Below are 6,000 nucleotides of genomic sequence, written 5' to 3'. Positions count from 1 at the left end.
ACTTGGGGCCTTTCCAAAGCCGGCCGCGTCCACGCCCCGCGCGTCCCTCGCTCCGCCTCCCGCCGCCCACTCGCTTCCGCGCTTCTTCTCGGGGAGGGCTGACGGGACCCAAGCCCCGGAAACTCTTCTCCGCCCTGGGCCGCAGCCAGCTGCCTGGCGACGAATCCCGACGCCCAGAAGGGGATGAGGGGCCATCGCCAGCGTCCCTCCTCTCCCTGGCCCGCGGGGGCGCTCTACTAACAGCCTCAGAAAGTGAGGCTGGGGCCGCGAGGGCGGGAACCGCTAGCAGACAGTGCCTGGAACGCGAAGCTGCCGCTCACTCCGAATCCAGACCTAGGGATTGGGGGCGGACTCCGAGATCCCGCCAAGCCAGTGTCCCGGCCCGGGCAAGCCGCGGAGTCCCGCGGAAGCGTGCCTTCCGCCCAGGACGCCTGCGTAAACATCTCAGTACACAAAGGCCGAGAGGACACCATGTGTTTAAGCGCACGTTCGTTCACGGTCGTTAACAAGCTCTTCTTGGAGCAGATACAGCACAATTGCTGAATCAAAGCAATAGTGCTACCGCCAGTCCCGTTTGGAAGGGATAGAGAAAAGTGAACCAATAACACTTTAGCGGGCTTCTCGCCTTCCTAAGCACTAACGTGTCTTCTCGACCCCGGACACTAGCTTTCCAGCTTCCTTCTTGACCCAACCGGGCAGCCTGCAACATCTCGTATAACATTTTTAGCTCAATTTTCTAATTACAAACTGAGGGAACTTCCGGTGCTAAGAAACCCCGCACTTCAACAGTTTAGCTCTCCAAACGCCAGATCTCTGCCTCCGTGGCTCCCTCTTTGCAAAAGCTTAAGGGGTCAGGTCTCTGTTTTGGAATCTCCTTTATTAGTGACCTGGGTAAGGTGATGCAGTTCTTGGCCCTAGTTTCCTTCTACATTTAAACAGAACTTCTAAGGAAGCTGCTTCCAAGGAGGTAAACAAGAATAAAGAGCATAAGAGACTAACCCTCTTGGTGAGGAAATTCATCCAGTAAGTAAACAGCACCAACTAGAGGGAAGTCAGAATCGCAAGGTATAAACCAGGGGTGGGGACACCTCAGAGTTCCGCAAGAGGAAAGCCTGCTGCTTAGACACGAGGGAGAAGGGAAAAAAAAAAAAAAAATCTGCTGGTTTTGTACAGCTAGAACAAAGAGGGGAAGAGCAAGTGAGAGAGGAGCTTGGAGAGGTGAGCAATTGTCAAAATCTGAAGGGCCTTTGTGTCATATTAAGAAACAACTTAATCCTGAAGGTAATGGAGAACAAAGGGTGACGTTTAAGCATGGGAGGATCCTGAATCTTAAGGAACAATGTCTTAGCAAATGGGAAATTCCAGCACAATTTTTAGTTCCACTGAACTGCACTTGGTGAGATGCTGAGGATCTTCACATTGTTAATGGATGAGCAGTCTTTTCGGAAGAATGGCAATTACTAAAATTATGTAAAGATTTCTTGTAAAATTACATTTAAAATGACTAATGATTCTGTTGGAAAGCCTGGTGCCATAGTGGTTAAGTGCTATGGCTGCTAACCAAAGGGTTAGCAGTTCGAATCCGCCAGGCACTCCTTGGAAACTCTATGGGGCAACACTACTCTGTTCTATAGGGTTGCTATGAGTCAGAATCGACTCGACGGCACTGGGTTTGGTTTGGTTTGGGAATGATTCTGTTAGCAACGACAAACACTACACCTAACATCTCTGTTCACCTCGGTTTGTAGGACAAATGAGCATTCCAGAGAATTTCTACATGACCAGCTGTTCATCCTTTTAACGGAATGTCACTTACTCATTTGGAAAGGATACTTTAAATCTGCAATTCAGAGTGTCTAACGGCAGGTGTAGATGGGAAAAACATTTCTTATGGAAAAACACAAACGTGATTGGGTAAAAAACGAGATGTAATCTGGAAGCCAAGCCATTACTTCTTAAGAGAAACTCATTTTGTTTCATGTTATCTAAACTTCTGCAGTTTCTCAGTTTGCAATAAATGCATTGTTTCCTAAATTACTCCACAGTGTCTAAATAACCTGCACAACTTTCAAAGGCACCTGTTTATTATAACTAGAAACTAAAATTCAGAAATTTCCAGTTGGGTATTTCACAACTTGGTAATTTTTTGAGTAGCCCAGTGTGCCCTTTCTGACCACAATGCATGGATTACTGGAAATCTTAGTATTAAAGGAATCTCATACATCAGTGACAACTTTGCTCTTGATCTGTTATTTCAGCAGTCACCACCAACTCACTAAAATGGTCATATTTGACAATTTTAAGACAATGAAATAAACTCACACAAAATGCATTGTAAGTAACCATTCCTTTAAAAAAAAATAGCGAGAGAGAATTTTGGATGTAAGCGTAATGAAAACCTACAAACGTCACTTAAACATTTTTAAAGTTTAGGAAACTAGCTAAAACAATCACTGCTTTGGTGAATTTGAAATGGCTAATTCGAACTGCATTTTGTGGCTATCAGCATCAAAGTCGTACTTGCTCTCTTGGCAGCATTTGGCACAATTGACCATTTTCTTATTTTTGACACAGTTCTTCATTGGCTTCTAGGACATCACTCTCAATTTTCCTTCTACTTCCCTGTTCACTGTTTCAGTCTGCTCTACAAATTTCTCCTCTTCTCCCATCCTTTAATGTTGGAGTGGACTACATCAGTTTTCAGTCCTTAGTCCTCTTTACATACATTAACTGCCTTGGTGATCTCATGCAGTCTCATCGTTTTTAATACTGTCTTTAAAGACTTCCAAATTCACGTCTCCAACTTGTACCTAACTGCTTATTGTCAAAGAATAAAACAGAGGCCACCAAAGTTTAAAAATAATACTAACATGCCAGGCAAGGGAACACATACTATTGAAATCATTCACTGAGTAATTCACCAGTGAGAAATGTCTGAGGAAATTTTAAGTCCTAGAAAGTGGGATCCATGGAGCTTTTGCTCTGTGGATAAGATGGCGGAGTCACTAGGCTATACACAATTGGTTAAAAACAAGTCCCACTGTTCACTGGATGGAACTGGTCCAATAAAGCTCTCAAGTACCAGGATCACTTAAAGTTGATGGTTCTTTAAGACCTTTAGCTGATTAGAACAGTTGTAGCTCGAGTACAATCTTCAAAATCAAAACAGCCTTCAGTTTTGATATATCCCAACCCAGTGCTACTAAAAGTTAGTTTCCATTTACACTTTTCTACAGTACTACTTTCATGTTGATAACTCAAACGTGTGAGCACCCAAACTGAATTCCTGATCACAGACCTTCACACTAACCTATTCTACATGAAGCCTCTCCCCTTCTCAGTTGATTGCAATTCCATCTGTACAGTTGTGCAAGCCAAAAACCCTGAAGTGGTACTGCTCTCAAATCAAGCCAAAAGCAGCCCTTACCCAGGGCCCTGAGCTTTAGAGAGATCTTGCACTTTAGAGGAGCCCAAATGACATGCTCATCTGGAGGCTCATAGCCCTCATGCTATACTCGAAGTACTCAGGATTCCAAATTCCCTTCCAAAAAGACCTCCAGATTCTTTCCAGGCCTTTTCCCCAGGGACTGCTCCAGGGAACATATTATGCCACCAATATATGCACTGTAGGGAGAGGGAACAGAGTCTGAACATACATGCTGGGGTACCCACACAAATGTGCAAGGGGCTCCTTGCTATACAGTTGAAAGCCAGGGGTGGGCCCTTCCCACAAGCTGTGTTCTGGCACCAGTTTCAGAGAATTTGACATTCAAACCTGGTCTTCCAGGTCCTTATAAAGGTATATATCAAAATAGGTGCATTGGACATATTTTTGTCTAACAAACTTCTAAATATTTAAACATATGGCATCTCCATTTGTACTTTTGCCCTGGGACTGCAAATGCTTAGAAGCAGGTCTGCCTTACAGATATCCTTTACTCTTTTTCTCAATACCCAATCCATATATTTAGTCAGAAAATCCCATTGGCTATGCCTTCAAACAACATCTAAACTCTTCTCATCCCTTCCCCACCCCACCCCACCCCTCCGGATTACTGCAGTGGCCTCTAACTTGTCTCCCTGATTCTACCCTTGTTGCTCTATAATCTATTTTCAACACAGCAGTCAGTGACCCCAATCATTTTCCTCAAGTCTTGGCTCAAATGTCACCCTCTCAGTAAGACCTCTACCCTACCCACTGTAAAACTGCAGCCACCCAATTCTCCTTATTTCCTCCCATAGCACGTATCACCTGCTAACACACTACTGGATCATTTATCTATTAAGCCTCCCTACTAGAACGTCCAAGAGACCAAGAATTGTTTTTAATATGTCACCTAGAACAATTCTTGGCATATAGTAGGTGATCAACATACGTAGAAACTTCAAATTGAATCATAAGTCCATATCATCATAAAAAGAATTTCTTGAAATGCTTTTGAGATTTTTCATAAATGCATCCTTTCACAAATTTTGAAAATGCAACGTCTTTATGAAAAACTTCCAAAACTTGCCATATCAATATATGCTTTGCATATTTTAAAAATGAAGTGAATATGCATGCTAGGTCTCTGTGCCTTATATCCCATAGATGTCTTCTAAAACATGTTCCACCAACCTTTCTTGCTCTGAGCAACAAGCAAGTTAATATTGTGAGAGGTATTTAAATTAACTGTCATCCTATACTGGTTTCCATAAGAGTAATCAAAAAGATGGGAACCATAGCAATGGAACTAGATTTGTAACAGCTTCTCATATTTGGCAGCTGCATAGCCAAATACCTGCTCCAAACCCATTGCCATTGAGTCCATTCCAACTCATAGCAACAATTAATCAATACTGGTGTAAAGACTACTTAACAGTAGAACTTTATTCACAAGCATTTATTTTCATTTACAACTTGACTACAAGATTCCAAAATCCTTAATCTGTGTATTTACTAATTTGCAATATAGATACTCATAATGACAATGATCACTCTGAGATATGGGTAGAACAAAGGTCAATTTCTTTCAAGGCAGTTAAAAGCCAAATAATCTGTGAAAATATAAATCAGTTCTCCTTCTCAGTAGGTAAAGAATGGTAACCAAATAGGCCATTATTCAGAGTGCCACTTAGACTGTGTGGTCAATTTCCTCACATTTGAAACACCATGACTCTAATTTCTAAAATGGTTTGAGTTGAAATGGTTAAATAGTAACTCTTCGGCACAGAACTGTGACTTTTTAAAGGAAGGTGCTGCAAGCTAGCATTTCACTGTACTAGTTAATCAACTGATGCCTCCTAGTGACCAATTTGTATAAAACAGCTTAGAACAAGTCAGTATATTAAAGGGTGCTTGGTGCTCGATTTTTAAAACTACCCCAACCAATTTGTGGATCATTAAATGAATTTAATGATGATTATATAATAAATTAAAATCCATACACTATGCACTTGTGAATTCTTTTGCTTTAACGTGTATTTTACACTGGATCAGTGAAATTTTCCGTGCTGTGGATCTTGCCCTGAAGTCTGAAAGCCACTGTGCTACTGGGTACAAAGATGAAAACACTGTCAGCCAAGATCTCAGATATCTAGTGAACTCGACATATGTTAAAATCTATGATGACTACTGATCAGTTTGAAGCAGAGTACGGTTATCAGGGGGAAGGATCTAACTGCCAGAAGAAATTTAAGAGATGGGTTTTGAACTGGGCTTTGAAGAATGAAGGATACAGAGGATTTGGGAGAGTAAAGCAGAGGAGGCTAACTTCAGAGTGGGCACAATAGGTATATATATGAGCTCACTTAGGGTTGAATGGAAGCAGTCAAAAGTCAAGTAGGACTTGCTCTGTGGAGGGTTTTCCATGCCAGGGCAAGGAGTTACAATGTTGTCCTATATATGGAAACCCTGGTGGCATAGTGGTTAAGTGCTATGGCTGCTAGCCAAAAGGTCACAAGTTTGAATCCATCATGTGCTCCTTAGAAACTCTATGGGACAGTTCTACTCTGTCCTAT

This window comes from Loxodonta africana, chromosome 4, assembly GCF_030014295.1.
Source record: "Loxodonta africana isolate mLoxAfr1 chromosome 4, mLoxAfr1.hap2, whole genome shotgun sequence".
Classification (NCBI taxonomy): domain Eukaryota; kingdom Metazoa; phylum Chordata; class Mammalia; order Proboscidea; family Elephantidae; genus Loxodonta; species Loxodonta africana.
The sequence above is the reverse complement of the archived record's forward strand: the minus strand, read 5'-3'. Positions refer to the sequence as shown.